The sequence below is a fragment of the Lytechinus variegatus genome, chromosome 8 (assembly GCF_018143015.1).
Source record: "Lytechinus variegatus isolate NC3 chromosome 8, Lvar_3.0, whole genome shotgun sequence".
NCBI classification, from domain to species: Eukaryota; Metazoa; Echinodermata; class Echinoidea; order Temnopleuroida; family Toxopneustidae; genus Lytechinus; species Lytechinus variegatus.
This window is the reverse complement of record NC_054747.1, coordinates 9,461,057-9,473,172: the sequence shown is the minus strand read 5'-3', so window position 1 is coordinate 9,473,172 and position 12,116 is coordinate 9,461,057.

The window sequence follows — 12,116 nt, the reverse complement described above, 5'->3', positions numbered from 1 at the left end:
ATTAAACAATATCATTATGTACGATCCTCTCACCCCCCCCCCCCCCATATATGCATATCACTTGTGAAGACTCCCATGTACTCGAGGCCGACCATGAGTGGTTCCAGTTTTGTTTTAAACTTTCACATTCTTTATCAAACACTAAAAAAACATTTTGCGAAGAGTGACATGAATGTTCACAAGAAACATCAAATCGAATATTCAATAAGAAATAAATATATCAATTTTAATGCCCCATCGCTAAACGACAGTCCTCAAGAAATATTAAGGAAAGACCTGCTTGTCCGCACGCGACAAAGCATGACACAAGTCCCCCCCTCCCCCCCCCGTTCATTCCCAACCCCCACTCTTTCTCCATGTCTTTTTCGCCCTCTCTTCCCTCTTTTCTTGGTCGTGCCCTTCACATGATGTGACCCAAAAAGCAATCATGTTAGGTCTACAGAGTTGTTTAGCAACACGCAATCATGACTGTGTGCTTTCCTCGACAATCCTGCCATGCTAAAAATAAACAGCTTCCGAAAGCAAATATCATACCTGCGTTCTCGCCTCCCTGCCAAATAAAATGACACACGCAAAACATAGTCCACGTCGTCAAAACATTGCATCAGCCAAGGCCTATACCCTACAATTAATATTCTTTCGAGATTTCGTACAGCCTTATGATATCCTTAATTCCTTGCTCAGGAGTTCAATCATTAGGTGATGGATTAGTTCCCCCTTATCAGAGTCCATGCCCGAATTGCCCCATCAATACCAACTACAATGGGCCTGTAAAATATTGTTGTTTTTTCAAACAAGCTCTCACCTAGTTACCAATAATGCACATAGCATTTCCATTTATTTGAAAGCAGGATAAAAGAGCATTGTAGATTAAATGCCTTGCTCACGGGCATCGCTGCCGCGGATCGAACCCCGGACTTTTCCATGTATATCGGCCACAGCATACATAGGCCCTACAAAATATTGTATGCCGGCAAGCCCTGCATGTATATGCCCATGTACATAAAGTCCTTAAACTACAGGCATATGGCACAGATCGGTGACTCATTACTTGGCCTATATATTTGCTTTTGACATTTATTGTACAAACCCATCAAAGATATATCTGAGTCAAACATTATCCAAACATCATTTGAAATAGTAATAGTAAAATAATATTTACATTTGATACAGCAAGGCTGTAATACGAGACTACGGATGTACTTGATAGTACATGTACATTGTCTCGTCAAGTGCATGTAACCGATACGGGTGATATCACTTTGATCGCTACAATCGGTTTCTCAGATCTACTCGAATTATTGACAGTCTACTGGGTGTGGTCCCTCAACAAAATACAATAATTTGCCACTTATTCTCCCTTTTATTTACAGACGCTTGTGATAAAGTGACAAAATGCAACAATGTTGTAGACCGGGGTCCCGTGTTACAACGATGTGATTGATTCAATCGACATCAGCTATGGAAATCCATCAATATCATTTTTTTTCCTGCAGGAAACTTCAACTATGTCCTTAGTAAACAAAGAGGAAGCTTACCGAGTTGTTGCAACGATGCACATGTATGTGTATCATTATTCATCATGTAGAAATTTTGAACATGCATTTTAGATGTTGGTGTTGCTGGCTTTCCATAGTTGTGGTTGAATTATGTCATCAAATAAAACTCTTTGTAAGACCGGGGGCCCGTCTTGCAAAGAGTTGCGATGGATCCAATCAATCGCAACTATGGAAAGCCAGCAAAGTCAACATATAAAATGCATGTTTGTTAAAAAAATATAGGTATGAATGTATAGTATCCATAAATTCATTGATTTCTTGACAATTTGGTGTGTTCTCCTTTGTTTACAAAGGACAGTTTGCAAATTTCCTGTAGAAAAAAATATGACACTGATGGATTTCAATACAGTTATGATTGATTGGATCAATCGTAACTCTTCGTAAGACGGGGCCCATGCAGGTCCAGATACGCGCAAGAAAAATAAAAGTACAGGGATCGGCGACAGGCTCGAGTTTGAATTGCCAGACGGTATGTGACAGCGGAGAAAGGTATGAGAACAAAGAGATGGGTAATTCTCGCCCGGATTAATTTGATAATGATATTCGCCGAGATTTAGGGAAACGACATCGGATTGAATAAACAGATGTTTCAAGTCATCCGGATCAGTATACTTACTAAATTGAATCTGGGCATTATTGGCAAGTATATCTTACTATTGATTTCGACGAATTAAATATCATAATTCAAGGGAACGAAGTTTGTATTAAACAGAGTCGCGTTTTTTTTTCTTCGAAAAAACAAAGTTGTGTACTTAAATGGCAGGTAATCAAATACAAAATAATGATTTGATGCGTCCTTGCATAATATGAGCTGTATAGGATGATACGATAAAGGCCTATACAGTATCATATAGCCGGGCCTAATTAAAACGGAATACAGACTTTAGACAGGCACTTTGCTTTCTGGGAAACTCACGGGGTTTTTTCAGAAAAATGGCAAAGTGAGAAATTATACGTGTTATAGAAGAAACCACCCACTCTATCTTTTAGGGGACCATCAAACTGTCAAGCTCTGTTTTCCATTTGCAAGTTTTTACCAGTTTACAGACAAACCCAAATCCTTGCATGTATTGTGTTTAACACGATCTAGACACGACACGCGATATAGCGACCTTACATGTAGATCATTCAATCATTTCAAATTATATCGCAGAAGTTGTCCCAACATCTTCAAAGGTTAATTTGTTCGAAATATAACAGTGTATGCACTGTTAGAAAATAATTCAAACAACGCTGTCTACTATGTGAATCGCACACTAGTTGTTTCAACAGTTTAAACAAGTGTTTAAAATCCTGAACAACCATGGTATTGATAATTAAATATTTGATTTTTAATTTTGTTGTTTAAGATTTTAAACAATTATTTTGTTTAAAATGTTTAAACAACTACTGTGCGATTCACATAGTAAACACTGAACAGCGTTGTTTAAATCATTTTTAAAGGACAAGTCCACCCCAACAAAAGATTGATTTGAATAAAAAACAAAAGAAATAGTGAGTGAGGGCCATCATCGATTCTCTCGTTTGCATGTGCATAAAACTATGTTGTGAAAAATAAGCGAAACTTCAAAATGTCATAACTGTCTTTAATATTTTACGTCCAATTTTGATGAAATTTTCAGCAAAATGCTTGCCTGATTTTTCTCCATTGACTCAAATCAACATTTTTCTGAGGTGGACTAGACCTTTAACAGTGTGGGATTATACTGGGCACCAAAACGCAGAGTGCAATAACCAAAGGTGGCATACTTCCTTTTTAGAAATCACTAAATTCATAACAAAGCGCAAGGCTGGAGTGATACAAATTTGAGTGTTTCATTTTCGTCCCCGAGTCGCTTCGCTGCTCATGTAAGTCACACAAGTAATGACGTCTTATATTTTACCCGAAATCCTGAGAAAAACCACGATGAGGAGCAACTTGTCAATCATAATAGGAAACATCCAGACAAACTGTGAATGAAGTGAAGGGGTCAAATTAGAGAATGACAAATCATATTTTTCCAAGACAAAAAAAATGATGTAACTATTAGATGTACTTGAAGTCATGTTCATATCCAATGTGTCTTAAACAAATTCCTTCTTTTCGTTGCAAACTTCAAAACGAATACAGGATAATGAAAATTGTGAGAATCATGATTTGATAATGTTCTGGACCCGGTCTGGACCGTGTTGAATTTTGGGGGCCAACTTCCATTGATAAAACATTGAAAGTGGGTTCGGTAGTGTCTCTCACATGTGTTGTCGTACAATGTAGGTCCTGGCATGGACCTAGTGTTGTAGTAGGTCCATGGTCCTACATATTGGCATTGCTCAATTCCCCACTCCAAGGAACATAACATTCGAGTTGAAGTTGGATACAGTCTTATAACTCCATATTTATGAATTCATATATTAATTGATTAATAATAATAAATTTATTAATTAATCATTACTGATTAACAAACAAAAGGATCAAATTGGGGAATAAAGTCAGTAACAAATTTAATGAAGAACAGAAAGGAAGAAAATGTATATACCAGTATACACTATAAAAACTGCGGTGTAAAAAACTTGTTGGTGTTAATAGAGGACCACACCCTGAGGTGTTAAAATTACACCCTAGAGATTGAATATAACACCAAAGAGTGTAAATGTAACAATAAACTTGAGGTGTTAAACTAACACTTTCAACTTAACACCAGTGTAAAAGAACTGGTGTAATCCTCAATGTACACCGGTTAACATCACAGTTTTTCCTGTGTATGAGAGAAAAAAAAGGAACCTCAACCTTCAGGCGAAGATCCACTCACCAGTCCTCAACAGAGACGAAGGTCTGGTGTTTCTAATAACGTAGGCCTGCATGGATTCTTCTACTCAAGATTCTCCTGATAGAACCCACGGCGTTAGTAATGGACTTCGAAACGTACATGTAGTGGGGAGTTCCTTGAACTTGGAATAAATCCATGCAGGAACGAGAGGGTGAGGGCGGATTCGGAGAAAACCCACTCTGGAGTATGCCCATGGGGATGTGGGTGACTATTGAAATTCGGGATGGAATAGATCAATTACTTCAACATGCAGGGTAAAGTCAAGCAGCGAGGATTGTCTGATTGTCGGGAAGTCAGCTATCGAAATTAATTGCTTACTTATCATGCTTATAATACCTTGAAGATACACACTTTAATAAAATAATGTAGGTAATCATGTATAAAGAACGAGGGCACACATTTGCAAACGTGCGGTTACTGAACTGACTTCATTTTAGAGAAAGGAGCGATAAAATGAGACCCCCCCCCCCCCACCCTACACTATTCAACCCTTTCAAAATAACAAATGAAGAAATACAATAACAAAGATTGGGTTTTAACAAAGTAAAGCTGGCATGATTTATGCTCATTTTGCACAAGCGAGAAACGTAATATAACGCAAGAGCCATTCATTGTATCTGACATAAATGTTGGCAAAAACTCGACAATCGCTCGAGCTCAGCACGCTCAACAGAGAGCACACATGGTTGCACTTTCAAGTTCATGAAGAAAATAAAACATTGACCTTCCGTGATAGCTCTGGTAGCCGGATCTTGGGAAATGACATTCCACAACACTGTGCGTACATGTAGATGTCAGGTCTTTCTTCGAAGTTCCTGGTCCCCGGCGGTACCAATGTCTTCGCACGAGCAAGTTCAAGGGTAGGACAGCCCTATAGTCTGCAGGAAGAGACCCAATGATGACACTAAGCACATCAAATCACCGCCTATGTATTCAGTTTTTGTTACGGTAGTACAACTGCTTATGTAACAATGTATTTGATATACGGAACATTCGGAGTTCATCGATTCGGGAGAAAGTCAGCGTCCCTGAAAGTGAAGGCCTAGCTAATGCAGCAGAAGTAGGGAAAACTTTCCAAATACACCTAAAGAAAAGGATATACCAGATACTGTGAAAGGTTGTAAAGGCCAGGTCAGGAAACAATGAGTTTAATGGTCATGGCAAAAGAAAATGCATACGTCAGAATTCCGATGGCTCTTCACAAAATTACAATCTTTAATTTGAGGACAATAGCAACGCAATAATGACAAAATGAGGCCAGAGCATGGATATATCATTTTACATGCTGTATTGTCACGTCTGATTCAAGAACCGTTCATGGAAAAAAGACCCACGAGAACCTAAATTTATTTTCAACTCGTTTCACAATTATGGAGTTAGAAAATAACTACATGTATGATCCACCCCAGGAAATTTGACCAAAAAAATATGCTTTTCACGTGAAGCATACAATGTACCTTTGAAAGAGAACGTGACAAAAAAACAATATCATGTGCCATCGAATTTTGCATGAGTTTCTTGTTCCCCTCCAGACAAGAACTCATTACTCAGGCTGGGGAACTTGATAGGTGCTTCATGCAGACATCAATGGATCGGATGGACAAACTATATAGGAGCATGGATGTTTCCAAACAATGTTTGTAAACAATCTTCTATGCCACTATTCGGCATGCCTGACATAGTAATATGCCAGAGTCACGCTGGCAGGTCGAAAAAAGCGTGCACACTGTCGTGACTGAGACGAACATGTAGAATTACTCAGGTTACATTTCGATCTGAAATCGAAACTGAAACTGACTTTGGCAACGTGGATAATTCTTATTATTGTATTTAAAAAAAAAACACGAAAAGTGTTCATGTATATTCATTATCATTTTGACTAAAGCGGACCTAAAAATCAACATTTCCTAATAACGCCAATTGACTGGAGTTTGGTGTGAACGGTAATAAAATTGACATGTCTACTTGTGCCCCCCTCCACCCTCTTATCTCGCCCCCCCCCCCCCTCCCTACGCTCCCTTTATCGATGGCCCGTGTTCTGAACCAGGGTCTAAGTCCGGTCTAAAATTATGGGAAGCTATATGAGTGCAAAATAATATTTAATGCTTAATGAGTTTACTAACATGCTTCCCATGGTTAATACCACGGTAACATTTGCTCTACGGCGGCCGTACGGCGAGTCGAAAACAGTTGTTTTATTAATTTTTACTAAAACCACCCATTATGTAGCTGGTACAAACAAATGTTAAAACGGCTGTTTTCCACTCGACGTACGGCCGCCGTAAAAAAATGTGACCAACGTATTGATGATGAAGAAGTCTATTGTAATTATCATAAACTTCGAGATTTTTTCTTTAACGATTTCAATATGACAAATGTGATTATATTGATCATTTTTAAAAATTGACGTCACATTTGGCTTTCCATAGTTAAACCACAAGTTAAACCAAAGTTCAGAATTTGGTCCAGTGTCATACACTTCTAAAAATAAATGCAAAGAAACATGAACGGGGGTGTTATGTGAAACATGTTGAAGGCCACGTACCCTGGGCAGGATATCCAGACAGAAACAGCCTGGAATGTTTACCTTGTATGTTGTTCAAACCAAGCCACACCCCAACATTTTCAGGTAACCCGGTTACCTTTGTCGTCACACATATTGATGACGTCACAATGTTTGTTGATGATACCAACAAGCTCAATCGTATCAAAGTACAGGCGGACATCATATCGTGGCGCAATCTAGTTCTGGACTACTTTTAACAATATAGAATTCAGTTAAAAAGTATGTTGAACTAGGTTTCATGTTCTTATGGCATTGTCCGAGCTTATGGCGTGTACTACTTATGCATCTGACGCGATTATTGATTTGGGAAGGGGCGCGGTCTGTTCGTGGAATATGGAAGGCCAAAGGGGTGCCAAATATCTTTCTTCGTCCACCGCTCATCTCTATCATGTCTATAACTTACGGTATGTTCTTTTCATTAATGAGCGTTGTGCCTCTTTGTATTCATGCATGACCATAACATATGGGGCATAGGGTAGTTGCTCCGCCCCCAGAAATTTTGGAAACTTAACCATATTTACTGAAAACTTTCACAAAAGTAATTCTTCAATTTCACTTTTGAAAATACAAAAGTGCCCCGAAGACGACCGTTCGGCCGCTTCGCTTCCTCACTTTTTGATTTTCTTCCAAAAAATGTCATGAATTATACCTCCCCTCTCCGGAGGAATATAACATCTTTATACGGCAATACTAATAGCTCATGTTTACATTTTTTCCAGCATTACTGATAAGAAATTCTAAGAATCAACGGTCTTATTATTTCATGTGCCGAGTCACCACTCCCATGCCACCGTTAGATAAATTACAGTAGCGAGCCGTGTCGCAAAAAAAGAGGACAGGATAGATTAAACCTCCCCAAAAGGGGTAAGAACACATATTTGACTTTGATAAGAGAGCAATCGGAATCCGAAATGGTAATCCGATTAAAGGTGAACTTTATTTACACGAATTTAAAGGCGCTAAATCAAAACATAGACTCATAATAATATGCCGTAGGCAGGACATAAGCGAACATAATGCAAGTTTTACTTTATTCGCATAATAAAACAAGAAATTTACATGTTCTAAACTAATTAATTAGTACTGTATATGAAATATCAATGTTAAATGAAAATAAATATCCATTCAAAATAATTAATACAAAATATATATATTTGATATATGTACACCCTAACGCACAGGTATACATATAGGCCTCGGTCAATAAAGACCTACACAGTAAAATTGTTGTTTAAAATCTTTATGAAAAGCTGTTTACCACATGCATTTTACTGGTGTTTTAACAGTGTTTTTTTCCGGTTTTCAGAGATCGAAGGCTCGCAAAACGGGAAATCTAAGGGGCCCGTTGCATAAAACTTTTTACCTGAGAAAACTCAGGTTGATTTTACCGGAGTTTTTGCCCTGTGTTAAAGTCAATGGCAGAAATCAGACTAACCTTAGCTTTCAGTTTTTACCAGAGATTTCTCAGGTAAAAAGTATTATGCAACAGGTGGGTGTTTCATAAAGCTGTTCTTAAGAGCGACTTTAAGAACGACTGGTGATCCTTTCTTACGCGTAAACCATCGCCAATGAACATTTTGGTTGTATGTCATTTACCACAAGAAAGCATCACCAGTCGTTCTTAAAGTCGCTCTTAACTTACGAACAGCTTTATGAAACGCCCACCAGGTCCCTTATGTGTATACTGTAGCTCTACACAGTTATTCCATAGAACTAATTGAGCGCCCCCCCCTTATGTTTTTTTTCCAAGATTCAAAGTGGAGTATTCACAGTAATATCCCCACTGTTCAATTACTCACTTGAGAATATTTTATTTTTAATGTTTCATTTAAAAATCGTAACAACAAAGTTGACTATTCAATCCTTTATCATGTTAATTAGTTAATCAAATAATGGTTTAAAATGTAAAATACTACTGTAATAAGTATAAAATTTTAAACCGCGTTTTACCGTGCACAGGATATAATTTCAATATCTGGAAATGCAGTTTTTTTTTACTTGTAATCGGATCAGAGCGATATCGTTTCCGCATTGTGTTTCATCAATTTCTTTATTGTTTACCACTTCTGAACAAGTATTTCCCCTGGTTCTTGTTCAGTATACTTTCAAAACCTTCACATCTAAAATAAAAAGATCGAATTTCATTAAAACGGAAATATCATTATCAAAATACTTGAATTAGTTGTAAGAGGATGGTTTTTCCTTACACGCGAAAGCATTGAATTTCGTACATCAAGTACATGTCTATTAAACTCATCATGGCAAAAAATGAGTAATGGAAACATGCAAAATATTTACAGAATACGACAAAGACATCTTCTGCAGCTGATATTGACAAACCAATGTCGATAGAAAATAGTCACGACAGCATGCACATATATTATATAAGCCTACTATTACATGCGCATACATTCGTAATTCCGAAGCTTCGTTATTCCGAAGGTTCGGATATTCCTTATATATCCGAAGGTTCGTTAGTCCGAAAACGAAATGAGGTTCGTAATTCCGAAGGTTTGTTAATCCGAAAACGAAATGATGTTCGTAATTCCGAAGGTTCGTCAGTCCGAAAACGGAATGATTGACGAACCTTATTTCGTTTTTGGACTAACGAACCTTCGGAACAACGAACCTTATTTCGCTTTCGGATTAACGAACCTTCGGAACATCGAACCTCATTTCGTTTTCGGATTATCGAACCTTCGGAATAACGCCACAAATGTTCGGATTGACGAACCCTTTTACGTTTTCGGATTAACGAACATCGAGGTAAAGGCAATTTACGTGTTTCGGAATTACGAACCTTCGGAATAACCAAGTGTAACCTACTACATGTACCTCTCCATATCGATTTACATGTTGCGTTCAGAAAGACCACACTGATACTAGGAGCAAAGCGTCAAAGAAAAAAAAAACAGTGACAAAATTATTATTTTTTGAATAGATGTTATGTCAAAATCCATCATAAAATTTCATTTTAAGAGGTGCCGTTCTCTTAAAATCTAACGTATGAATTTATATAAATTATTAATACGATTATTTCTTAAATTAAATTCGAGTTTTTACACTGTTAACTTTCTCGCAATAATGCATCGTCTCTTCATGTTCATCTGCAAGCACCCACTAGCCACGCCCTCACCCACATACTCATACACGCACGCGCATGCACACATTATGTTATATCCCCCAAGAAAAATTGATATTATGAATAAATAAATAAATAAATTTCATAAATACAGGGGCGTCGATCCATTTTTCAGATGGGGGGCAAAGTCATAAATCAACTTTCCAAAGGCGCTCGAGCACACAAAACAAACTCACACACACACATATATATATATATATATATGCCTATAGTTTATACATATTACATATATATTAAAATTATGACTCATGAGATCGAGACACATATCTCACCAACAAATTAATGCGAGCGCGAAGCGCGAGCTGAAGTTTTCTAGTATACTGACCTGATAACAGGAAAAAGGTGCCTATTTAGGACTGTTTGTAGTAACTCATGAGGATACATATTATTACATGTACATATCTCATTATCTCAGATAATGCGAGTGCCGAGCTGAAATTCTTTATATCCTGACCTGAAAGCTTGATATTCTAAGTATTTTTTGTACCAATGATTAAGATTGGTATCTATAAAAACAAAAGATGCGAGCGCGAAGCGCGAGCTGAAAATTTTGATATTTCGATCTGAAAAAATAAGATTAATGGAAGTTTTTAATAAAGAACAAGATATATATCTAGCAAAAGATAATTGCAAATCGAAGCGGGAGTTCTTTTTGAGGTTTAGAACCGAAAACGGGACATTCTATTCACCTATTAATCATGAAAAGTATGGGTTTTTGCTACAGAAATGACGCGAGCGCGAAGCGCGAGCTGAAAATTGTTATATTATTGCAATCTGAAAAGCGGACGGTTGGAGCACCATTTTAAACATGTTAAATAAAGAACGAGTTGTGTATGTCAATGTCGCTTGCTGATTTTTGTGTGTACATGATCCTACCACTCTGAGTGTTAGGTCCATGGTTTGTGTAACATTACAATCTTATTTCATTTTTGCACATGCGGAATTATTGGGGGGGCAAAACGATGTTTGCCCCCCCAAAAAAAAAAATCATTGGTGGGGCGATCGCCCCCCCCCCCCCAGGATCGACGCCTCTGAATGAATAATTACAATCAGAATAGAAATGCTACTTCGTTAAATTAAAAATGAAAATCCTCAGATTGAAAAGAAGAAATCAGAAAAGGGCGAAAAACACCACGTTGAATGATAGAATAAAATGATAGCCCGTGACATTTAAGCACACGATCTCAAGCAGGTCAACATTGAAGAAAGAACATCTTGCTATCTATATATGTCACGAGGCATTTGTATAATAAATCACATTTCATCTGCTTTTTCATCTCCATACGCATGAAGAAGATCTGTTTGAGGTGCCGAATATTGAATGAATCACGAAAGTTAACGGGAGAAACAAATCGCCGTTATTACCGCGCAATAAATTTGATAAACGGATAAACTTGGCAATCGCAATCAATCTCCCCTATTTATCCCGCGCGAATAAAACGCAGCTTTATTTGTTCCGCTCTCGTCTGGGGAGTTTTGATCGTTGCAGGAGGACGCAGAATTTCCCCTGATTTGTTTCGAATTGCCTCCGATATGTTTGCAGTCTCCGACGCCATTTCCGACATGGCGCATTGCCAGCTGAACTCCTTTTCTTAGGGCAGCAACTACATGCAATATCAAACGACTTTCTGGCATGAGATTAACAAACAAACAAACTCACACCCAATAAAAACAAACATACAAGAATGAAACATCAATATTCTCAATTGAATCATATTGTTGAGTGGGAACATGACTCGATACTCCTCTTTAAACCTTGAAGAACAGTAGGGGAAGGCGGGGTAAGTTGAGCATAGGGGCAAGTTGAGCCACCAGCCCCAGGCCAATAATGAATGAGTCAGACATTGTGGTGGTGTCATGTATTGATGACCCATAGCATAACCCCTAACCCCACCACATTGTTTCCAACTTTGAAACAAAAACTATTTTTTTAGAGGGAAAAATGTGAATTTCAGCCAAACAAGTAAAAAAGAGTGTGAAATAGATAAGTGCTTTATAAACACACACATCTTTAAATATAATAAGACATGATAACAACATTA